Genomic DNA, 26,468 nt, shown 5'->3' on the forward strand with positions numbered 1-26,468 from the left:
ATGAAGTCTAATAAACTGCTTCTAAGCGTACTTGACGTGAACTGAGCCTCCGTTCTGCAAATTAAGCTTTTGGCATTATTTAGCATTTTATTAGTTTATGGAGAAAAAACCCAACACTTCATTATTTTCATTCCTGCTTCATGCTGCCATACTAAGCAATACTTCCTGAGACTGGAACCACTTGTACAAGCTTTAATCAATAACTTTGTATTGGTTTTATAACTTTTAACACTGTGACAGGTTACAGTTACACTTCTAACATGAAATTCTTCAACAGATGGCGCCATGGCCTCTTTAAAACTAAATCACAAGAGTTTCGCAGACCCTTCACTTGTCAGCAGATCTCTCCCACTTCGTTTTGTTTTCCCTGGCAGTACACTTGTGTTGAAGCTGCTTGGCCCTGGTGTCTTCCGGCTGCAATAGTATTTCATTGACCTCGGACATTAAGTCTGTTTCTCCCTCCGTTGTTGCTGCCTGACCTGCTGAGCTTTCCAATATCTTCTGAACCTAAACCACAACCTGAGTCAGGATTTGAGTTAAATTCCTTTTCATAGTGCAGAAACCATTGTGCCAAGCCCAAACCATTTCTAGCCCATAAATCTCAAGTTGTACATTAAAGAAAGAAGAGTAAGGTTCACGAGGTTGATTCCCGGGATGGCGTGACTGTCATATGTTGAAAGATTGGAACGACTGGGCTTGTATACACTGGAATTTAGAAGGATGAGAGGGGATCTGATTGAAACATATAAGATTATTAAGGGATTGGACATGCTAGAAGTAGGAAACATGTTCCCAATGTTGGGGGAGTCCAGAACCAGAGGCCACAGTTTAAGAATAAGGGGTAGGCCATATAGAACAGAGTTGAGGAAAAACTTTTTCACCCAGAGTTGTGGATCTATGGAATGCTCTGCCTCAGAAGGCAGTGGAGGCCAATTCTCTGGATGCTTTCAAGAAAGAGTTAGATAGAGCTCTTAAAGATAGCAGAGTCAAGGCATATGGGGAGAAGGTAGGAACGGGGTACTGATTGTGGATGATCAGCCATGATCACATTGAATGGCGGTGCTGGCTAGAAGGGCCGAATGGCCTATTCCTGCACCTATTGTCTATTGAAATGGAGGGGAGGAAGCTTGGGCAAAAGTTGCAGACTAGCAAGAAGTATTTGCCACTGAAGGTAAGTGTATAATGAACAGAAGGCAGGGACAGAGATGAGCCACTTCGATCCTTTATATTATTGCAAAATTCAATGAGATCCTGACCAATGTTCCCTCTAATTTGTAATGACCAGTGTGCACAAAATGTTGTGCTGTGCAGTTTTTTGCCCAGTGACAACAACATGTGCGGACTGAATTCTATATATAGAGGTATTCATTTTAACAGCTAGCAAAACACTGTCAATAAGAACTTTGATCTCCTCTGAGTTTGATCGCTTTTGCTCTCGTTTGTTTGCACCCTCACAAAACATACATAGCACCCCTGTAGCAGGTAATGAAGGATTTACTCACCAGAGCTTTTGCACACACGAGGAAATCTGCAGATGCTGGAAATTCAAACAACACACACAAAATGCTGGTGGAACACAGCAGGCCAGGCAGCATCTATAAGGAGAAGCACTGTCGACGTTTCGGGCCGAGACCCTTCGTCAGGAGCTTTTGCATATCGTCCATATGTGATTTGCCTGCTAAGTGATGCTTTAAAAAGTCACCTTTCCAAATATCACTCCATTTCTTTCCACTTGCAAATTCTCCAGCAACTTTTGCATCGCGACAATACATGCAGCTAACACCTGTTTCTGTATTGTACATAAATATTTCTCGTAGCTGCACGTCCCTGACCTCATGAGCTTTCAGTGTAGCAGTGTTTCATTAAGCCGTTCACTTTAAATGAACTAGCACTTCTTTTGCACTTCACACCCTTCGCTTCTTCGGAATTCAACACAGTGAATCAATAATTTCTTCAATTAAAAACAGTCTAAGTAAGCCAGTTCTAATATCGGCAGACAAATCATTGCAAATTCCACGTTGTCAACATCGTCCACATCAGAAACCGGAAAAGGAAATGTGATTGTGCACGATTGTGAAATATACTTAACGTGCCAACGAGGTGGAGGGTGACAACCTTCTGTGTGCAGTCGAAATTCCCTTGTGTACTAGTAGCAAACGATGTGAGTGCGCAAACATGCGCACACCTTAGAGGGAATATTGATCCTGACTAATCTGTGACTTAACTCTGTGTACCTGCTGTTTCCTTTCCCCCCCAAAAAAAATCCAAATCTGAAATTTAAAATTAACATTTCTTCATATATGTGTAGTTATACATATATTTGCTTTTGGTCATATCTTCTAACTTGATTCATGGAAGGCCTGGGTCTATCTTTCAGCCTATGCCCATTAAACCCTGAGCATTCCGTCCATCCATGTTCTCTTTTCCGTTGAAAACTTAAATCAAATCACTCACTGCTTAACATCTCACGCCAAAATATATAATCTGAGGGTGTATGACATCTCTTTATCATTTAACACTGGAATCTGAGTGATTATGAATCTACTCTGTACTGTCTGTAAGGTCAATGCATTCTTCCCATCCTCTATCTTGGCACAATATAGACATCAGCCCTTAGCTTTGAATTTAGTCATTTTAGAAAATCAGTTTTCAAAATCTGGAAAATTATCTCAATTTCTCGCTCAGTACAGGCGCTGCTTGACCTGCTGATCAACTGCAGCATTATTTGCAATAGTTTTTTGTATTTCTTAACATTTTTTTGTCACTTTTCCCATTCACTCATCCCTATTTGGGCCTGCTCCTTTCAAATTCGATAGGACTAACGAGCTTTCAGCACTCTCTGTCAGCCAGCTCTTCCATCCTTCTGACACTTGACCTCTCTCAGTCTTCAACTCACTCTGAAGTAGAAATTTCTGGCGACAACAGTTGTTCAGACATACTGCTATCAGAGGATCACCCACCTTTCAAGGTTAGTAAAGTAAATGACTCTTGGAGTAATCTGATTAGTCAATCTCAAAACAGAAACACAAGTCCAGTTTTAAGGAATGACTTGTGATAGATGCAACAAAAAAAAATTCTAAAGCAAGGTTTCCATGGACCCCTCAGTTAATGGTAGGGGGTTCATGACGTGAAAAAGATTGGGAACCCTTGATCTAAAAGGACCTGGTATTTGTCCACAATGGCTAGAAGAACCTCAGTCAAATTTAAAAAAAAAGGATATTTCTTGGCACACTATTTGAGTAACTGAACTGACACAATCAGACGAGTGAGCCACCTCCTTTTACAAGTTTCCTTTGCAGATCCATACTAAACCCCTGCCTGGCCTAACGCTTTAGTTGAAACAATGGCTAAGGCCTTTCCAGATGTTGGAAATTTAACTTCCACAGCAGTGAATAGTTTCTGAGTGGATTAGCGCTATGTTAAATTGGGTTTAAAGATTTTTTTTACAGTTTCCAAATTCCCCTACCCCCTGGAATTATTATTTTTATAGTATTCCTTCTGTTGAAACATTGAAGACTGCGAGAACTGAAGAATGGTGACTTCTGCCTTTTGTATCCATTCCTAAGATACTGCTAACTCCAATACCCAACCTACACAACCATGGATTGTCTCTTGTACGTCTGCTTTGCTGTACACTGCCTCATAAATGCCTTTTTCCTATTCCTTTGTTCATCCTCAGCCCAGAAAAATGAAGAGTAGAGATCACCCTAATCATGTTATCCTTGCTCCTCTCCTTGTCCTAGTCCTGATCACTAACATTATACCATTATGATTTACACTTTTGACTTTGGTATTCAAACCAATCTGTCTTACTATATCTTGTATGTAACGTTACACAATGGTAGTCTTACCAGGAGGAGAAAGATGGCTACCCCGGGTAATTCTATAATCCTGATAACCTTTTTTGTTTATTCTGTTGTGACTTCTTCAGAAGTGCTGATGTAATCCTAAGGCCACCAAGGCCTACAAAGCATTATATTGTCACAATGCAGAACTATTCAAAGCGTTTTGCTATTTACTTACTCTTTTGGGTATAGGCATCTATCGCGCATGTGGTCGTCCTACAATACAACAAGATAGAATCACTAGGCTTACCAATATTGATATTGTGTTACACTTAATGGTACAAGAGCTATTTCTATATTCAGTTTACAAAATCCCACAGTCTGACAAAGCAGACTGTTGTAGCCTTGCTCAGTTAATGTTTTCCAGGAAAAACACAAAAGTTGGGAAAATGTGTCAATTCTTCTCAGTCAGGTCCAATCCTTAACAAAGTAAAGGGAAAGACCTGGACAATTATATCTAGAGTCCAGAATCACTAAAATAAGAAGAAACTTATGCAGGTGGTCCAGTTGGTATCAGAATACAAGCTATAGCGTAACAATGAGCGTTCACTCCCATGGGAGGGACATAATCAGCTCTTATGTTCTGACAGCTTTTTCTGGTCATCCAGAATTAAATGTACAGGAGACCTGTACCATTTTGTATTTCACTTCACATGTGAAGGTAACCTGCCTCTACAAATGTTTCACTATGGAATCATGTAACTGATGAATATTATTTTCTATAACTAAAATGTAAAATTACTCATCGTTGGAAATAAAGGACTGCATTACACGATCAATAACCTGTTTACAGACTCATTTTCAGAAAACCTGAATAAAATCATGCACCACATCCAGAGCAAAGCAAACATCCCTGTGAATGAGGTTAACCATCTTCAGCTCAGTGCAAGCCATTACCAGTTGACCTGATGAACTAACTCAACAAAGACAGTGATCCAAACTTGCTTCACGAAAATGGCAAGAACTGATTGTACGGAAGAAAATCTTAAAGACTAATATGGACTTATAATGTGGAGATTCTAGCGTTGTTGTGTGTTTATGGAAAATTTATAATGTTAACAACCCTTTGAGGATTTAGAAATGTATGCAGCTGAGATTAAGGAACTGAATACTCTAAAGAGAAAATCACACAGAAACCCCTACTTCAGGAAGTACTCGATGAGTTCTTTGAATCTGTGATCAAGGAGAACTCTTCTAGCACTGGTAACCTACTGGAATGATTACTGTCACTGGGAGACTGGGAGAGTGACAGTCTTCTCCCAGAGGAGCCTTGGCAGGAGTCCGATCTTGAAACTTTCTATAGGGAGAAGCTGAGATAGAAATCTTTGCCTAGCAAGAGAGGAGGGGCGTAATGAATATTTACTGTCCAGTGCTGGGGGACCTTTTTACCAAGTTCAGATTTCTAACAGTAACGCGATCTTCTAGAGATCAAAAATGTTTATTGTCTTTCAGTAAGTTAAACTTCCAGCCAATATTTTTTGTTCAGCTTCTTGTCATAAACAAGAACCAGTTATCAGTTCTTAATGTAAGTTGCAAGAAATAATCAGTCTGAAGTTAGAAGGACAGTTTTGTAAATTGTCTATAGAGCACAAGTTGCTGGCCCACAGCACCCAGGCTGCTTGAAAGATGAGGTGGAAAAGAATGGGGTTACGTTAATTGGGACTGTAACAAACCTGACAACATTGGCTAAATTATTTAGTTCAAGGAAGCTTATAGACCAGATTGATACTTTCACTTAGCACGTCAAATAGCCGATCTATCAACAGTTGAATGATTTGTGTACTCAGAGAGTCTGATTCACAGTATTAATTTTGGGTGTTTGGGACATCTGTCCCCAGAAGCTTTTAGTCCATCTGAGTGAAAAAGTATCTGAAAAAAAATATCATATGCGTGTGAGGTCACCCAAGTGGCAAAAAACAGCATAAGTGTCAGAGAGCAGTCAGCCTTGTTAGGAATCGTCAAGGAACAGCATAAAGAAAGACAGAAAGACCAGAGTCCATTCTTCTGCCTTTGAGTTCTTCGACAGGCAACTCATTCGTCTGCAACTCCCTGGTTTATCTTTTTGGCTTATAGGAATTGTACCAGTGTTTTGGAAATATTTTGTGTTTTAGAAATCATTTGTAATTTGGAAATCTTTTATAAGATAAAATGAACTTTCAATGTGTTTTAAGAATCTTTATCTACAATTCTCATCTACATTTAAGTGTGTATCACTAAAATGAAATGTAATGTGTTTCTACTACTTTGCTAGCTGCAAGTATCTTCTCCTCAGTAGGGAGGGGGGTCCCACTGCTCAAACAGTGCGAACTGGCAGCTAAACTCACCATGAAGGATAAGCGGGGAAGAGATCTAGCCTTTGAAGAGTAGGTGGCTACAGTAAAACCGCCCTTTAGTGAGGCTACCTGTAACTATCCACAGTATACTGGATAGGGCTGAAGATCTTCGTTTAATTTTAGAATATCACGGTCGGCACCCCAATACCTTTTCACTATCAACACACACAAAATGCTGGTGGAACGCAGCAGGCCCAGCAGCATCTATAGGAAGGAGTGCAGTCGATGTTTCGGGCCGAGACCCTTCGTCAGGACTAACTGAAAGAAGAAATATTAAGAGATTTGAAAGTGGGAGGGGGAGGGGAAGATCTGAAATGATAGGAGAAGACAGGAGGGGGAGGGATGAAGCTAAGAGCTGGAAAGTTGATTGGCAAAAGGGATACAGAGCTGGAGAAGGGAGATGATCATGGGACGGGAGGCCTAGAGAGAAAGAAATGGGGAGGGGAGCACCAGAGGAAGATGAAGAGCAGGCAAGGAGTGATTGTGAGAGGGGACGGAGTTCTGTCTTCATGTTACCACATGATAACTACGTGCCTTGCTTAAAGTAAACTCATATTACATTTGTATTTTCTGATTCCCAAGTTTCTTGACTTAATTTAATGCTTCAAAGTTACAAAACATAACACTTCCAAATGGGGCAATGCAAGATCAACCTATGAAAACCTTTGTAGCTGGCTAAACCTTACTCACAAACCCCACCGGCAGTCAAAACAGTAAAATACTGTTCCAGGACGAGAGTGGGTGGGAGTGAGGAGGGAGATGAAGGACGAGGAGGAGAATGACGGATAGGAAAGAGGAAAGAGAGGCAGGAGGAAAATATGTAGGAAAAGAAGGAATGGAAAAAAGGAGGGAGAGCTGCAGCAGTAACAACAGCAACTTCCCCCAATGTTGAAAACTTTGCATCTCTACAAAAAATAAAGACTGGACTTTTTTTTTCCCTTTCTGGACATTTAGTTGTGCTCACATTCTTGATTCAGTTAATTAAATATAATCAACTATTGCAAGTGCGATTGTGCTGGGAAGTGCATGGAGAGATCGAGATACAGAGGGACTGAGGGATCCTGATGTCAGGGAAGAAAGAGCTGGTTTCATTGATGGAGGTGGAGTTCCATGGTGGCCAGTGTTCTGACTCTGAGAGGGAGGTATGATGGTGTCAGGGGCTATGGCCTGACGGTGATGGGATCTGAAGACACAGCTGGCTTGATTGTTGAAGATCAATGGTGTGGAGGGTCTAATGGTGTGATGGAGTTGAAGGTGGGAGGTCTGATGGTGGTGGGGGGATCTAACAGAGATGGAATTTAATAGATAGGGATCCGATGGTGAAGCTGAGGTCTAATAGAGGTGGTGAATGGGGCCAAATTAACATGACAAGACTCATTACAATATTCAGATTATCTGGCCTCTTTCTCGATTCAGATTTGACAATTGCCCTCACCTGAGCCTCGTGAGTACCTGGTCTGTAGGCTCAGTTCCTCTTCTACCTTTGACGACGCTCAGTCCATACTAATGTGAAAATTACAGCCCAGCCACAAGCGAGTGGGCACGTGTTCAGCGTTGTCTGCTTTGTCTTACTTTTCCTCTGACTCGCTGTTGCGGGAGCAAGGTGCCTGCACTTGATCTGTTTATTTTCTCCCCCTCCCCCACCCCCTCTCTCCCTCCCCTCCTGGAGAACAAGGGCCCGGTCTTTCTCTCCCTACCTGCCAGAGGATCATGCCAGTGTCTTGGGTCTTGGGCAAGGTTAAATCAAAGTGGATGGTGGATTGGACTCTGAAGTTCATGTTGTATGGTTTTTTTCTGGTTTCTGGATTACTCCTTTTTTTAAATTGCTATTTTGCCCAGTTTTGATCGGGGCAGACTGGCTCTGCAGCCTAATATCAATGAAAGTCAGAGCACTAAATTGAACTGAACTGAACTGAACTAAACGTTCCTAGGCTGTTTCAATAACTGTGATTTGATGCTTTATGTTATGTGTTTTTCACTCTTTTTGCCGTTTGCATGATTTGTTCTCTTTTTTGCACATTGGGTCTTTTTAATGTTTTCTTTGAATGGGTTTCATGGCACTTTCTTTGTTTCATGGCTGTCTGTGGAAAGACAAATTTCAGGGCTGTATACTGCATTGATAACAAATGTACTTTGAATTTTTGAATCTTTAGAAGTTCATCCGGAGCAGTGACCAACAGCGTGTGATCGGTTCCAACATAGGATTCCTTGAGGAGGTGAGGAGACAGCGCTGGATTTTTCAAGGCCCTGTTAACCTTGTTCTCCATGGTCTTAAGTCTTTAAATTTAAATGCTTTTGACTTCAACACAGTGAAGATATGGAGAAGAAATTAATTTCTCTGCTCATTTCTGAAATCTATATTATTTTTTTACATTTCTATATTGAATTCGTTATTTGTTTTACTCTAGATGGTCTGGGAAGTAAAGTGAGATAAAACTTCTGTATCAACAATAAATTAGAATTTTCTCTTGTAATGTTGTAGGTGATACATCTGCAATGGGGTGGGAGCTGTGGCCCAGTATTCCATTCCACAGCAGGCTGGATTATTCCCAGTAAATGATTTTGGTTAGAGGGGTGGTGTGCCTAAGGTCTTTGAAACCATTAAGCAAAGAGGCTGTTTTATGAGCCTCCATTTATAGGTGACTGGCTTCTACAGGGAGATCTAGGATATCTGTGCCCAGTCACCCCCCCCCCCCCATCCTTAATCTTATAATTTCCTCTGTATGACCTATCTGACAAGAAGCATTAAAGTCAGTTCAATGCCCCTTGGCTACGGGATGGGAATTGTAGTTGGAAACATGGCCCTCCAATGACACATCCTGGCTGACAGGCATCAAGGCTGTTTTTTTCTTACATTTTGCTTTCCAGCTATAATGTTTCACAGTAAAAAGGGTAAGAGTAAGATAAAATATGAGATTAGTAGATCAAGGCAGGTGAACAAAGCTCACAGCTGTGATACAGCTGAACATAAAAACCGTGTGAACTCTGGGCGACTCACAGTGAATGCAGAGTGCAACCTGTAACACAATCACACTAATCATTGCTTTTATCCTGTTGCATTGCTCTTTAACAAACTCCCGGGCTACAAGCTTTTAACTTTCATGATGGTTTCCCCAGGCCATGGCTTGTGTTTGATTCTAGTGGGTAACTAACCCTTAACCACAATCACTTGTTGAAAGTGAACATCCCCTTCTGATTCACCACAGTTATTTCACACAATTCCAACTTCTCCTCCCTCGTTGCCTTCTACAACAATGAATGATGCCTTGAAACTTCTTAGCTATGAAGTTTTTCATTTCCCTTAGCCTTCTGTCTACTCCTGAAGTCCATAAGCTTATGGGTCATCAAAGCAACAATATCTTAACCAAAAAGGATGGCATCCTGGACTATGTCACAAGCTGGTTTTCCAAATGGATAAAAGACAATATGGTTGAAATCAGTTTTTGGGCCATGCGTAAAATGGACAGTTTATTGGCAACTAGTAACTGGAAAATAAAATAAGCAGGAGAGTTTTGAGAGTTCACTATCTACTACCAATGAAGATTGACTGAATTGGTTCTGCATAAGGAAATCCCTATGTTTTTCCCTTTCCTCTGATTTCTCCTCCATTGCCTGACCCTGCCTGAAGTTCAGTTTCCAAAGCTGCTCTTTAAGAATTGAAAGTTCAAAGAAAATTTATTATCAAAGTTTATCTATGTCACCATATACAACCCTGAGATACATTTTCTTGTGGGCATTCACAGTAAGTACAAAAGCACAATAGAATCATTGCAAGATGGCACCCAATGGTACAGACAAAGAACCAGAGTGCAAAAGGCAACAAACTGTCCAAATACAAAAAGAAAAAAAAATGCATATCAATAACGATATCGAAAACTTGAGACGAAGAGTCCTTGAATGAGGTTCTATAGGTTGTGGGAACATTTCCGTAATGGGGCAAGTGAAGCGGAGTGAAGTTATCCACTCTGGTTCAAGAGCTGATGGTAGAAGTCTAATAACTATTCTTTAACTTGCTAGTATGAATAATGTGGCTCCTGTACTTTCTTCCTTATGGCAGCAATGAGAAGAGGGCATGTCCTGGGTGGTGGGGGTCCTTAATGATAGATGCTACCTTCCTGTGACTGTGCTCCATGTAGATGTGCTCAGTGGTGGGGAGAGCTTTACCCATGATGGACTGGGTTGTATCCGCTACTTTTTGTAATGATTTTTCATTCACTGGCATTGATGTCTCCATACCAGAGTGTGATGCAGCTAGTCAATATGGTCTCCATCACATATCTATAAAAGTGTTTCAAAGTTTTAGATGACATGCTGAATCTTGGCAAATTTCTTCAGGGGTGACTGAGGAAAGAAGTGCACTCCACAGAGCACTGTTACAAAAAAAAGTGGACAAATAATGCAGTGGTAAACAGTATCAGACCAAAATCTAGCCTTGAAAAATACTCCTGAACCTAGTCTGCACACATTGAGACTCAGCAAAATTTACCTGTCAGTAAGAAGCACTGGGCAACATTTATCATTTATTGAACAGTGGTGCTGTGATCAATAATGGGGACACATGATCAGGAATCAGACCTAGAGTGGCAATGTCTTTAAATTAGAAGACTGCAAAAGAAAAGAGCGAAGAAGACAAAGGAAGAAGAAAGAGACTTGAAATTGCATCTTTTATGATCACAGACCCTTTAGTCAGTGAATGATTTCTGAAGTGTAATCACCAATGCGATGTGGTCCCATTAGCTTCAAGAGAACCACATTTCTAAAGCAGAGTACAATGATCACCATTCTGTATGTATTTATTGAGATACAGCATGGAACAGGCCCCTCTGTCTCCTTCAGATGTGCCATGCAAAGCCCCCGATTTAACCCTACAATCAACTAACCTATCAAATGGTAGGTCTTTGGACTGTGGGAGGAATCTGGAGCACCCAGAGGAAACCCACACAGTCATGGGGAAAACATACAAAACCCTTTGGCAGCAGCAGGAATTGAACCTGGGTTGCTGGTACTGTAAAACGTTGTGCTACTAACTATGCTACCATGCCACCCCAATGAACTTGGCTACACAATGGCCAACACCATTCAGTATCCATGTTAACAATTTTACAACTCTAATATTGAGATCAGATTGTCTCCAAAATAATAAGCTGAGCTCCAAAACAAACTGACACGCAGAGTCTCATGGTCCCATTTATGAAAGCACAATGCTCATTGACAATGAAGTATCTACTCACTTGTCTTGCTTGAAGTTAAGAGGCAAAGAGACTAGAAAAAGACTTTTTGAATCATGGATAGATTCTCCACTGGGTTACAAAATGTGAGAATCCAAATTTAAAAAGTGCAAGGATATAAGCTTTAAACACAAGGGATTCTGCAGATGCAGGAAATCTAGGGCAACAGGCAGAAAATGCTCGAGGAACTCAACAGGTCAGGCAGCATCCATGGAGATGAAAAAACTGTCAATGTTCATCAGGTCTGGAAAGGAAAAAGATGACAAAATAATAAGGTGGGAGGAATGGAAAGAGGACAAGTTAGAAGGTGATAGGTGAAGCCAGGTGGATGGGGATGAAATAAGAGGTTGGGAAGTGATTGGTGGAAAAGGCAAAGGGTTGGAGGAGAAGGAATCTGATAGGAAAGGAGAGGGGACCATAGGAGAAAGAGAAGGAGGAGGGGCACCAGAGGGAGGTGATGGGCAGGTGAGGAAAAGAGGTAAGAGGCCAGACTGGGGAACTGAAGGTGAGGGAAGTAGACAAAAAAATGGGACACTGGAGAAATTGATGCTCATGCCATCAGGTCAGAGGCTGCCTAAAGGGAATATAAGCTGTTGCTGCTCCAACCTGAGAGTGGCCTCATCATGGCAGAAGAGGAGGCTGTGGACTGACAAGTTGGAATGGGAATGGGAATAGAATTTAAAACGGTTGGCCACTGGAAATTCTGTTTTTTCTTGGATGGAACAGAGGTGCTAAACAAAGCGATCCCCCAATCTACGTTGGGTTTCACCATTGTTCACCAGGAGCACGCGATACAGTAGTTTACCTCAATGGATTCACAGATGAGGTGTTGCCCTCATCTTGGTGCCTGAGGGAAGAGGTGAAAGGGCAGGTATAGCACTCTGCCACTTGGAGGAATGTGCCAGGAGGGAGGCGAGTGGAAGAAGCATGAGTGAAGCTGGGAACGACATGGGGAGTGTTCCCTGCAGAAAGCAGAGAGTTGGTGGGGGCAGGGGGTTTGTTAAAGATATGTTTGGTAGTAAGGTCCTATTGAAGACAGCGGAAGTTGCATGAAAGATGTATTGAATGTGGATGCTCATGGGATGGCTGGTAAGGACAAAATAAACTCCATCCACGTTAAGGCAGTAGGAAGATGGGGTGAGTGCAGATGTCCAGGAATGAAAGAACGGAAACCCTGTTCATTGAAGAAGGAGGACACCCCTGATATCTTGGAAAGGAAAGCCTCATCTTGGGAATAGATGCAGAGAGCCAAATGAACTGAGAAAAGGGAATAGCGTTTTTACAGGAGACCGGATGCGAAGAGGTATATTCAAGACAGCTGTGGGGATCGGAGGTTTTATAAAAGATATCAGTAGACATTTTGTCTCCAAAGATGGAAGCAGAGAGATCGAGAAAGGGGAGAGAGGTGCCAGAAATATACCAAGTGAATTTGACAAAGTGGAAGTTGAAGGCAAAGTTGATGAAATTGATGAGCTCAGCATGGGTGCACGATGCAGCAGCAATGCAGTTGTCAATGTAGAGCAGAATAAGTTGGGAGTGTTACAAAGGAAGGGTTGGAACATGGACTGTCCAACATAACCAATACAAAAGGCATAGCTAGGGCCAATGTAGGTACCCATGGCTACACTCTGAGTTTGGAGAAAGTGGGAAGGGCCGAAAGAGGAAGTGTTAAAGGTGAGGATCAGTTCCACAAGACAGAGGCGGGTGGTGATGGAGGGGAACTGGTCGGGTCTATTGTCAAGAAAGAAGCAGAGAGATTTAAGGCCTTCTTGATGGGGGATAGAAGTGTATAGGGACTGGATATTCATGGTGAAAATCAGGGCAAGGGAATTAAACGGCCTGAGGAGATCGTGCGTATGCAAAGTGTTGCAGATGTAGATGGGAAGGGACTCAGCCAAAGGTGATAAAATGGAATTGAGGTATGTGAACATAAGTTCAGTGGGGCATGGGCAGGCAGAAATAATGGGCCTACCAGACAGTCAGGTCTGTGGAGGTAGTGTTGAGCAGTGCAGGGTAAAGGAACTGTGAGGTTGGTGGCAGTGGACGGGTGAGATCCCCAGAGTTAATGAGTTAGTGATTGTGTTGGAGACAATGTCCTGTGTCCTGAGTGGGGGCCTTTTCAAAGGGTAAGTAAAAGGATGTGTCTGAGAGTTGCCGCCTGGCCTCAGTAATGAAGAGGTCAATCCACACACTCCAACACCACTCACTTTGTAATTACCACAAGCTGGAGAAATTGATGCTCCTGCCATTATGTTGGAGGCTACCTAGACAGAACATGAGGTGTTTATTTATTACTTATTTATTGGGATACAGAGCAGAATAGGCCCTTCCAGCACTTTGAACCATGCCATCCAGAAATCCCCAAATTTAGTCCAAGCTTAATCATGGGACAATTTACAACGGCCAATTCACCTACCTACTGGAGAGTTGGACTGTGAGAGGAACGTACAAACTCCTTACATGCAGCAAAAGGAATTGAACCTGGGTCGACTGTACTGTAAAGCTTTGTGCTAACCACTACGTCACCTGTTGATCCTCCAACCTGAGGAGCAGCCTGAATTTAATCAACCTGATTAAAATGTATGTGTTTTCTAAAACCCTGTGATGTGCAGCCATGTAACCCATAAAAGCAAGTTTTGATGCCTATTCCTATGGGTTTAAAATGATGAAGTTTGCATTTCACATGACCGCCTGTCCTATTTAGTGCCTTTAGGGATTAGTGGAAAGAGCCAAGATTTTCTTCCAGAATAGTTAGTAACCTGGATAGTTAGTAACCAAAGACTCTTTCTTTGTGAAATGTTCCCAATATAATGTGGGGATAATGTTGTACTACAGAGTCCCTTTTCCATAACATTGCAAATTATTACCAGTTCATAATGCCCACTAAATTCCTACCAATCTCTAGGAACCTTCTACCATCCTACTTCAATGAACAAATTGATTAATTATTTCTCATTTGCTTGTCCACCTTTCCCTGAAATACATCTGTACTATTTACTCAACCAATCCCAGAGGAAGTTTCAACATTCTCGGCTCTCTGGGTCACAAAGTTTCTCCTAACTAGCCCAGTTTTATTACTGACAGTCTTCTAGTTTCACTTTCTCATTCCGGTATCAAGTACAAGTAAAACAGCTTCTCTGCCTTCACCTCATTAAACATTTTCATGAGAAGACTTCCATGGAATGGAGTCATATGGATCAAAGGATTCCTCGAACAATATGAGCATAGTGTTTTTTCCATTTGTTTCCGTGACCCAATTACAAGATGGAATACCACTATAAAAGAACTGGGGTTTCATTGGCAGGGAAATTGGGCATCCAGTTGCCTCTCAGTCTTGCCTTTTCCAAATATAACGGGGTCAACTTGTTCAATCTTCCCAGGTAGCTATAATCTCTGAGGTCTTGTATTATTCTAGTAAATCTTTTCTGTACCTTCTTCAGTGCCTCAATATCCTCTTTATAATACAGAGAAAATGACTTTTACAATGTCCTAAGCAAAGTCCTTAGTAATTCTGAAATTACACTTCTAAATTTAAAGTCCAAATTATTTATGTAAAAGAACTCTATTTATGAGACCAACCATTGTAAAACACCATGCATTGCTTATTCTCTGCTTTCTGCTATGTTGTCCGATGGTCTTCCTTTCTACTAATTCTCCTCTGATTCCACACGTTCTTGCATTCTTAGCCAGGAGAAGATTCTACTCTCTTTTACTCTTGAGCAGCTTGCTGAGAGCTGCTACATTAGATAGAAGAAGCACTCCCGCTGCAGGGTTATATGGATGATAACAGTAGCTTCGTTAGTTCCATAAATTGGAAAGAATCCAGCCTGTACTGCCACATTGACCTGTCTACACAGATGGACCTGTCTGCATGTTGGCTTCCTTTGCTTACAGTCCGGGTTGTCTGTCCTGGCTCTGAGTACCAAGATAGAAATTATCTATTAAGATGCTATTTGCTGGGACAAAATAAGAATGTGTCTTCAAAAACCATTCATTCTATAAGACCGTAAGTTGTAAGAGCAGAGTTAGGCCATTTGGCCCTTTGAGTCTGGTCCAGCACACTGATTTTATTTATCCCGTACATTGCACAAACCTATTCATATCTTTCATTTCCCTGCACCCACTGTACAAACTAACCCACTGCCTCCTATGCCATTTAATTCTATTCCATGACCATATAATTATGCTATTCCTTACTCTCCATTCCTCTTGCAGAGTATTGGTTCTTAAGAATCAGGCTGGCCACCTCTGAACCACTTGGTTTTGATTTACGTCAGGCTTCGCTCCCAGTTTACCACGGTATGATTCAGACGGCACTCTCTTTCTTCTGATTCACGGTTAAGGCTGCCTATCAAATTTGAGCACAAAATCTGAAGTATTGCAAAGCAAAAAAACAACTCTTTCCAGCATTCATCTCGAGTCCAGCTGTGTGGTGAATCCATAGCAAACATACAGCCCTCAGACTATAGTTCCCCCGAGCAGAGATTGTGTTTGGGAAGGAAGGCAGGGGAGGAGGAGGAGGGGGTTGGTGTCATTCCACCCCCATTCATGCTGTGATCCTGCCCATATTCTCAATAACTAAATGAAGCACCAATTCACTCACCCTCTTCTCATTGTCATGGTGGAGCGTTTGTGTTACACTAATGACTAGGATCAGACTATTTCACAGGAAATACAAAAAGGCAATCAATGCCCAGGCTTTTCTCTTCCCCAGAAGGCCTCTCATTCTCCTTTCCGACAAATGCAATTATTCCTGGCAGCCCAGTGGATTCCTGTAGAGCTTTCTTCCACTTCTTTACAACAAAATAACCCCAAAGGCAGCAGTTAAAAGACCTTTTGCCACAGCGATTACAGCAGATGCTGTACCTAATTAGGAGGATAAAGGTTCCATTGCACATTAAGTATCTCAAGAACTTTCAGGCCTGCCCTTCTATTGATGTGCACTCTTGGAGCTGTAGACTAGCTGCGGAGAAGGTTGTAAGAAATCTCTACACCACTCGCTTGTGTTTAAGATTTCACCTTCAAATAAAAGCAAAATGTTTAATACGGAAAACCTTGCAAAATACAAACACTTACGATTAACGGGTTCCATTTTGCAATCCCTTCCACTTCGCCAAAATTCAAGAAGGGCCTGTTTCTGTGCTGTACTTCTCTATGATTCGAATTAAACTGGCAGTAGTCTTTAAAGAAGTTATTCAAAAAGGAAAGAAAGATGCAAAAGCAGAGAAATATACAAAAAGAGTTCTAGACTCAATGGCAATGGGCACCAACACTACTCATTTGATTCAGGGAATATGAACTGGTGGGAATTGGCTCAAACAAAAAAAGAGAATGCTGGAAATACTTGTCACGTCAGGAAGCAGAGCTTGCATCGGAACTGGGACAGGAGGATGGAAAATGTTACTTTTAACTGTAGAGAGATTGGAGACCAAGAATGCACAGGGCGTTAACTGTGATAGGTTGGGGCCAAGTTCGCTGTTGGGATGAGTTGTTAATGCAGCAATCAGGGGCTGACAAAGAAATGAGGTGTGCTTCCTAAAGCAGAGCGGGGTGTAGAAAATCTGAGCCAACGTCACCGACAGATTAGCTGTAGCAAAAATAGCCAGTTCCAAATTGAACAGGGGATGTGTGTTATCAGAGATTGGAGAATTTGATATTGAGGCCAGAAGTCTGCCAACTCCCCAGCTGGAAGATGAAGAACTTGTGCTCAAACTTTTGTTTGGCCTTACCACAGTGTAGAGGCCACAGGTAGATAAATAAGGGTGTGATGAATTACTGAAGTGGCAGGGAACAGGGAGATTAAGATTATATCCAGCAGTGTGTTCGGTTTCTCCGAACAGTGGAGACCGTATTGTGAGCACCACATGCAGTACACTAGATTGGTAGGAGTCCTAGTGAGCCACTGCATCAGCTGGGATCCTGGATGCTGTGAGGGGTGAAGGTCAAAGAACGAGAATCGCACCTCCTGTGGTTGAATAGCAAAGTGCCACAGGATGAGGAGATGTTGGATGTTGGTGGGACAGAAAACAGGCCAGGGATTCCTGACGAGAACAGTCCCTTCAAAATGCAGGAAGGAAAGGGGAGGGGTCAGAAAGATGTCTCTGGTTGTGAAATTGCACTGGAGCCAATGGAAGTAGTGAAGGATGATCCAGAAAGACTTGGGCAGATTAAGAGAATGGGCAAGAAAGTGGCAAATGAAATACAATGTTGAAAAATGCATGGTCATGCACTTTGGTAGAAGCAATAAATGTGCAGACTATTTTCTAAATAAGGAGAAAATCCAAAAATGTGAGATGAAAAGGACTTGAGAGTCCTTGTGCAGAACACCCTAAAGGTTAACTTGCAGCTAGGGTCCCTGGCAAGGAAGGCAAATGTAATAGAATCATTCATTTCAGGAAATCTAGAATACAAGAGCAGGGATATGGTGTTGAGGCTTTATAAGGCACTGGTGATGCCTCACCTTGAGTATTGCGAACAGTTTTAGGCTCCTCATCTAAGAAAAGATGTGCTGGCATTGGAGAGGGTTCAGAGGAGGTTCACAAGGATGATTTTGGGAATGAAAGGCTTATCATATGAAGAATGTTTGATGGCTCTTGGCTTGTACTCACTGGGACTTAGAAGGATGAGGGGGCTCTCACTGAAACCTTTCGAACGTTGAAAGGCCCAGACAGGAAAGATGTTTCCCATGGTGGGGGAGTCTAGGACAAGAGGGCACAGCCTCAGCATAGAGGGTCATCCACTTAAAACAGAGCTGTGGAAAAATCTGTTTAGCCAGAGGGTGGTGAATTTGTGGAATTTGTTACAACAAGCAGCTGTGGAGGCCAGGTCATTGGTGTATTTAAGGCAGAGCTTGATAGGTTATTGACTAGCCAGGGCATCAGAGGTTGTGGGGAGAAGGCTGGTGAGTGGGACTGAGGAGGGGAAAAATGATCAGCCATGATTGAATGGCAGAGCAGACTCCATGGGCCAAATGACCTAATTCTGTTCCTATGTGTTGTGGTCTTATGGTCTTGGATGCAGATTCTGGTAAAGTGGAAATAAGGATCTGCATTCAACAGATTAGCTTTCTCTCCCTTGTTTCAGTATCTCCAAGGTGCAGCAAGTTGATGAGGTACACAAGGAAGCTAAGAACGTACTAGAGAATGTCTAGGATAACCTACTGGGATTGAAGGTGGTTTAGAGAGGCTACAAGACTACAAGAGTTCCACTCAGAGTGAAGAGACCATCCCTTCAACATCTGTGGCCCACCAGAGGTAATGGAAAAGAAGCCATAGTGACGTTCCCTTGCCTGAGCGGAAAGATAATACAGAACTGAGCACACGAAATGTGGAACAGAACAGCACAGAAACGGGCCTCGCAGCCCACAATGTAGTACTGAAAAAAACTAGTAGTTAAATGCCCAACAAAACCAATTGCATCTGCTGGACGATGTCCATGTCCCTCCATTCTCTACACATGCATGTGCCTGTCAAAGAGCCTCTGAAAAGCCTCTGCTGTATTTGTGTTCACAACCACCCTTGGCAATGCTTTCCAGACACTCATCACTCTCTGTGTAAAGAGAAACCTGCTTCGCACATCTCCTTTAAACTCACCTCCTTCAACTTCAATGCACGCCCTCTACTCTCAAATGTTTCAACTCTGGAAAAATGGTGTTGGCTGTCTGTTCTGCTTATTCCCTCTGTAAACTTATAAACCTCTATCAGTCTCCAGTGATCTCCCCTCTATCTCCCCTCAGCCTCCGGTGCCCCAGAGAAAACAACCCAAGTTTGTCCAACCTCTCTTTATAGCAGTTGTCCTCTAGTCCAGGCAGCATCCTAGTGAATTTTTCTTCTCCCTTCTCCAATGCCTCCACATCCTTCCTATAAAGGGGTGACCAGAATTGAATGTAATGCTCCAGATGCAACATAACCAGACTCATAAAGTTGCAGTGTAACTTCCTAACTCTTCAATTCAGTTGCTCTATGAACAAATGCAAGTGCGCTATATGCCTTCTTTACCACCTTATCAACTTGAGTAGCCACTTTCAGGGAGCTGTTGACTGGGACGCCAAGATCCATCAGCACGTCAGCACTGTTGAAGTTCCACTGTTAGCTCTGTACATGCGATCTCACACTTGACGGGATTTAACCCCCTTTGCCATTTCTCTGCCCATATTTGCAACTAATCGATAATCTTCTACACGATTCACATTACCAGCTGTCTTTGTATTGTACCTCCTGTAGGAATAAGTTCCATTAACCATTACTTTCTGTCTTCTATGAGCAAGCGACTTCTGAATCCAGATAGCCAAGTTACTGTGAGTCCCATATATTTTATCCTTCTGGATCAGCCAAACATGAAGGACCTTCTCAAATCCATGTAGACAACTTCAGCAGCTTCCCTTTCACTGATTACCAGTTCAAAAAACCTCAGTTAAGTTAATAAGATATTACTTGCCCCATATAAGGCCACACTGAACGTCCCTAATTAAGCTCGAGTTTTCCAGGTGCTCATAAATCCTATCCCTATGAAGCTTCTCCATCACTGAGATGAGAAAACAAACAGAAACATGTATTCCAACCATTTGGACCAGAAGAGGTACTAGATGGAGCAAGGTCTACAGATGTGAAGTAATTCTTTCTATAATTATCATTGCGGTTGGTAGCTTTGGCATAATGGTAGCATTTTCTCCCTTGAACAAGGAAGTTATGAGTTCAATGAAGTACAAGTAGAAAAGTTGATGCTCCAGTGCAGGATGCGAACCCATCTGCTCTCTCAGGATCATGGCTGTACAGAGATGAGCATAAACATTTTCTTTTCATTCGTACATGGGATGTGGCCATTGGTACAATGACTATTGTTTATTTTTCATTCACAATTGTATTTGAAGGTGGGGCAGACAGCCTACATCTTTAACCTGTCTGTCCAGGTAGACCCATTGTTTAAGCTTGTAACTGCCCAACTGAAATCACATCTGCAAAACTCAACTCTGTTTTATCTCCCCTGGTTCAATCCCTTCCCACCTACATCCATGACACCTCAGACGCTCCTAATCTTTTCAAGGATTTCAAGTTCCCTGGCCCTCGCCATCTTATTTTTACTATGGATGTCCAGTCCCTATACACCTCCATCCCCCACCAGGAAGGCCTCAAAGCTCTCCATTTCTTTCTGGCCAATAGACTCAGCCAGCTCCCCTCCACCACCACTCTCCTCCACCTAGCAGAACTTGTGCTCACTCTAAATAATTTCTCCTTTGAGTCCTCCCACTTCCTTCAAACAAATACTTTTTTACAAATACTTTATTGTCACCAAACAATTGATACTAGAGCATACAATCATCACAAAAGGTGCAGCCATGTGTACTGGCATGGGTCCCAGCTACGCCTGCCTGTTTGTCCACTATGTGGAACAGTCTGTGTTGCAAGCCTACATTGGTGACACTTTTCCTACATTGCATCGATGACTGCATTGGTGTGGCTTCCTGCACCCGTGCTGAACTCATCGATTTTGCCCATTTTGCTTTCAACTTCAACCCGGCCCTCAAGTTCACCTGCTCCATTTCCGACACATCCCTTCCCTTTCTCAATCTCACTGTTTCTATCTCTGGAGACAGCTCATCCACCGATGTCTATTATAAACCAACGGACTCTCACAGTACCTAGACTATATCTCATCCCGCCTTGCTACTGGTAGAAGATGCCACCCCTTCTCTCAATTCCTCTGTCTCCGCTGCATCTGCTCTCTGGATGAGGTTTCTCATTCTAGAACGAAAGAGATGTCCTTTTTTTAAAAAGTGGCTTCCCTTCCTCCACCATCAACACTGAGCTCAACAGCATCTTTTTCATTTCATGGATGTCTGCTCTTATCCTGTCCTTGCAACACCCTACCAGGGATAAGGTTCCTCTTGTCCTCACCTACCACCCCACCAGCCTCTGCGTCCAGCATATATTTCTCCGTAACTTATGCCACCACCAACTGAATCCCACCACCAAACAGATCTTTCCCTCCCCCTGCTCGTCCATTTGTCCCTCCCCACCTATCTTTCCAAGCAGAACAAGTGCTGCAGCTACCCCTGCACCTCCTCCCTCACTGCCATTCAAGGCCCCAAACTTCACCCGTGAGTATGTTGGGGGTCACATACTGTGTTCGGTGCTCCCTGTGTGGACTTGTATATCCGTGAGACCCGACGTAGATTGAGAGACCACTTCATCAAGCATCTATGTTCCGTCCGCCAGAACAAGCGGGATCTCCCAGTAGCCACCCATTTTAATTCCACTTCCCATTCCCATTCCGATGTGTCTACCCATGGTCTCCTCCACTGTCGGGATAAGGCCACACTTAGGGTGGAGAAACAACATCTTATTTTCCATTTGGGTAGCCTCCAACCTGATGGCATGAACATCGATTTCTCTAACTTATAGTAATGCCTCCACCCCCCCTTCACTATTTCCCATTCCCTTGTCCTTCTCTCACGTTATCTCCTTGCTCACCCATTGCCTTTCCCTGGAGCTCTTCCCCCCCCCCCCCACCCTTCTTCCATGGCCTTCTGTCTCTTTCACCAATCAACTTCCTAGTTCTTCACTTCATCCCCGCCCCTTCCGTTTCATCGATCGCCTGCTGTTTCTCTCTCCCTTCTTCCCCCTCCGTTTCACTGATCGCCTGCTGTTTCTCTCTCCCTTCTTCCCCCACCTTTCAAATCTACTCCTCAGCTTTTCTGTCCAGTCCTGCCGAAGAGTTTTGGCCAGAAACGTCAACTGTACTTTTTTCCATAGATGCTGCCTGGCCTGCTGAGTTCCTCCAGCATTCTGTGTGTGTTGCTCGGATTTCCAACATCTGCAGATTTTCTCTTGTATGTGATCTTGGACTAGAGTTGTCTGTGCGGTAAAGCAACTTCTTCATGCCCATGTCAATATTTATCTTTCAGCCATGATCAATGAAACAAATTACCTTATCATTAGCACATAGGGGGAACTTCCTCTGTTGAAATTGGCTCCTGAGTTTCCAGCATTACTGTTCAAAATCACCTCATCTGTGTAAGAGAGTTTGTGAAATACATGGTAGATAAATTACAAACTTGGCATGTGGAAGAGACTTCAAGGTAGCCAAGTTAAGGGTCTGAAGGTAGTGCAGAACTTTATCTTGGCAAAGAAGTTGTGTAATGCAATTGGTCTTGAAGATTGCCAGGATTATAACTGTGATAAGTCCCCCATTATATTAAAGGGAAGGCACTGGATTTCACCAGCTGACTGTTGACCAGGTATCCTCTGGTAATAGAGACCAGTGGCTGGAGATTGCTGTTGGAAGCCAAAATATTTCAGGAAACTTTCCAAAATAGTTTATTGTGAATCAGAATCAGGTTTAATATCACCAGTATATGTTGTGAAATTTGTTGTTATGCGTCGGCAGTGCTTTGCAATACATAATACTAAAAACTGTAAATTACAGTAAATATATACATTAAAAATTAAAATTAAATAAGTGGTGCAAAAGAAGCAGTGATATAGTGTTCATGGGTTCAATCACACACAGGAGAAAATCTAAAGAAATCCAAAGCAGGCCAGACAGCATCTATGGAAAAGAATACAGTTGACGTTTCGGGCCAAGACCCTTTATCAGGACAGGAGAAGAAAAGCTGAGGTTTCAGAATTAGAAAGTAAAGTGAGGGATGGAAAAGACACAAGCTGACAGGTGAAACCAGCAGGGGGGAAGGGTGAGGTAATGGAGACAGGGGAACCAAATAGGAGAGGACAGAAGGTCATAATAGAAAGAGAAGGGGGAGGAGCACCAGAGGGAGGTCTATTATAAACCCACAGACTCTCACAGCTACCTGGTCTATACATCCTCCCACCCTGTAACTTGTAAAACTGCCATCCCTTTCTCTCAATTCTGTATCCGCTGCATCTGCTCTCAGGATGAGGCGTTTCATTCCAGAATGAAGGAGATTTCCTCCTTCTTCAAAGGAAGGGGCTTCGCTTCCTCCACCATCAATGCTGCCCTTAACTGCAGCTCTTCCATTTCGCGCATGTCTGCCCTCACCCCGTCCACCTGCCACCCCACCAAGGATAGGGTTCCTCTTGTCATCAACTACCACCCCACCAGTCTCCGCGTCCAGCACGTAATTCTCCATAATTTCTGCCAGCTCCAATGAGGTCCCAACACCAAGCACATCTTTCCGTTCCCCGCACTTTCTGCTTTCCACAGGATTTGTTCCCTACGCAACTCTCTTGTCCATTCATCCCTACCCACTGATCTCCCTCCTGGCACTTATCCTTGCAAGTGGAACAAGTGCTACATCTGCCCTACACCTCCTCCTCACTACCATTCAAGGCCCCAAACAGGCTCCAGGTGAGGTGATACTTTACCTGAGAGTCTCTTGGGGTCATCTACTGTGTCCGGTGCGGCTTCCAGTATATCAGGTGAGACCCGACATAGATTGGGAGACCACTTCGCTGAGCACCTATGGTCCATCCACCAGCAAAAGTGAGATCTCCCAGTGACCATCATTATAATTCCACTTCCCATTCCCATTCCGATATGTCTATCCATGGCCTCCTCTACTGTCAAGATGAAGCCACACTCAGATTGGAGGAACAACACCTTATATTCCGTCTGGGTAGCCTCCAACCTGATGCTATGATTTCTCGAATTCCAGTAATGCCACCCCCCTCATCATTCCCATCCCCTTTTCCCTCTCTCACCGTATCTCCTTACCTGCTGTTCACCTCCCTCTGGTGCTCCTCACCCTCTTCTTTCTTCCATGACTGTCCGTCCGCTCCTATTTGTTTCCCTCTTCTCCAGCCCTGTATCTCTTTCACCTATCAGCTTCCCAGCTCTTTACTTCACCCCTCCTCCTCTCTCCCGGTTTCACCTTTCAACTGGTGTTTCTTCCTTCCCTCCCCCCACCTTCTAGTTCTGACTCCTCATTTTCTTCCTCCAGTCCTGATGAACAGTCTTGACCCAAACATCGACTGTACTCTTTTCCATTGATGCTGCCTAGCCTGCTGAGTTCCTCCAGCATTTTGTGTATTTCATGGGTTCAATGGCCATTCAGAAATCTGATGGCAAATCTGTTCCTGAATCATTGAGTGTGTGCCTTCATGCTTCTGTACCTCCTTCCTGATGGTAGCAATGAGAACAGGGTATGTACTGGTGATGGGGGTACTTAATGATGGACACCACCTTTTTGAGACATCACTCCTTGACGATGCCCTGGATGCTCGGGAGACTAGTGCCCATGATGGAGATGACCAAGTCTACAACTTTCTGAAGTTTATTTTGATCCTGTGCAGTGCCCTCCGCCACCACTGGAAGGTGATGCAACCAGTTAGAATGCTCACCACAGTACATCAATAGAAATTTGTGAACGTCGTTAGTGACATACCAAATCTCCTAGTGAAATCTCCTCAAACTCCTAATGAAATATGGCTGCTGTTATGTCTTCTAAGTGACTTCATTGATAGATCTTTAGAGATGTTGACACCCAGGAATTTGAAAATACTCACCCTTTCCACTTCTGATCCCTCGATGAAGACTAATGTGTGTTCCTCCATCTTATCCTTCCTTAAGCCCACAATCAGTTCTTCTTACTGACGTTGAGTGCAAGGTTGTTGCTGTGACACCACTCAAAACTAGCTGGTATATCTCGCTCCTGTATGTCTTCTCATTACTATCTGAAATTCTGCCAACAATAATTGTGCCATCAACAAGTTTTTCTAGATGGCATTTCAGCTGTGCCTAGCTACACAGTCAAGGGTGTAGAGAGTAGAGCAGTGAACTAAGCACATAACCTTTATCAGTGAGGTGGAAATGTTATTTCCAATCTGTGGTCCTCCGGTGAGGAAGCTGAGGATCGAGTTGCAACAACTCTCTCAGCACGATTTATTTCAGAATCATTTGCTGGATGTCAACACAAAGGGAAAGTAAATTTCTCCTCTGCCCTATTAGTCAGCTATCTAGTTAACAAAATTACTGCACTTTTACCAGGGTTAACATATTGGCATGGATTTAAGATTGAAACAAAGAACATAGAACAGCCTCTGATGCTCAGGAGTACGCAATTCAAGGTTGTCCTCCCTCTCCTTATAGCTGAAAGTCAAACTCAAAATCAAAATAAATTTTATTATCAAAGTACATAAATGACATCATATGCAACCTTGCGATTAATTCTCCTGTGGGCATATGCAGCCAATCAATAGAATAGTATCTATACAGGGTGAATGAAAGTTCAAGCAGCATGCAGAAGACAATAAACTATGCAAATAAAAATATAAATAAATAGCAACAAATTAACAAGTGCATGAGATAACAAAATTAAAGTGAGATCCAATCCAGGGAGCAAGCGGGTGAAGTTCTTATGGAACCTCTTCTAAGTCTTCATGTCTTTCCTGCAATGGGGAGACTAGAACTGAACACAAAAGACAATGTGGCTTAACAAAGATTTATACAGCTGTGCACAACTGTCTAATTAATACCCAGTGCCCCAAACAATGGTAAACATGCCATATGCCTTTTTGAGCCACCTTATTTACTTGCGTTGCTACTTTTGGAGGGAGCATTTGACTTGGTCTCCAAGGTGTCTCTCACATCCATACCCCTAATGGTCCTGCCATTTACTGTATATTTCCTCCTTATCTTTGACCTCTAAAAATGCAACACCTCCCAAATTTGGCACAACTGTCCAATAATTTCACATCTTCAGTAATTGCCACTACTGAGATCGGTCTTCTGTCTCAATATTATAAATTTTATTTAACTAGTTCAATTTAAATTCTCTGGTGATATGCAATTCATGCATCCAGGCATGGGTTGTTACTCATTCACCCAGGCTGTATCCAGAGTATATGTCATACTCTGCTGTCGCAATGAGACCACATTCAGGTTAGAGGAGCAACACCTGATAATCCGTCAGCGTAGCCTCCAACCTGATGGAGTGAACATCAATTTCCATTTATTTCTCAAACCTCCAGTCAATGCCTCTCCCCTCCATTCCCCATTCCCCATTCCCATTGCTCTCTCTCACCTTATTTCCTTACCTGCTCATGGCCCCCCTCTTCCCTTTCTTCCATGGTTTTCCACCTCTACTA

This window comes from Hemitrygon akajei, chromosome 29, assembly GCF_048418815.1.
Source record: "Hemitrygon akajei chromosome 29, sHemAka1.3, whole genome shotgun sequence".
Taxonomy (NCBI): domain Eukaryota; kingdom Metazoa; phylum Chordata; class Chondrichthyes; order Myliobatiformes; family Dasyatidae; genus Hemitrygon; species Hemitrygon akajei.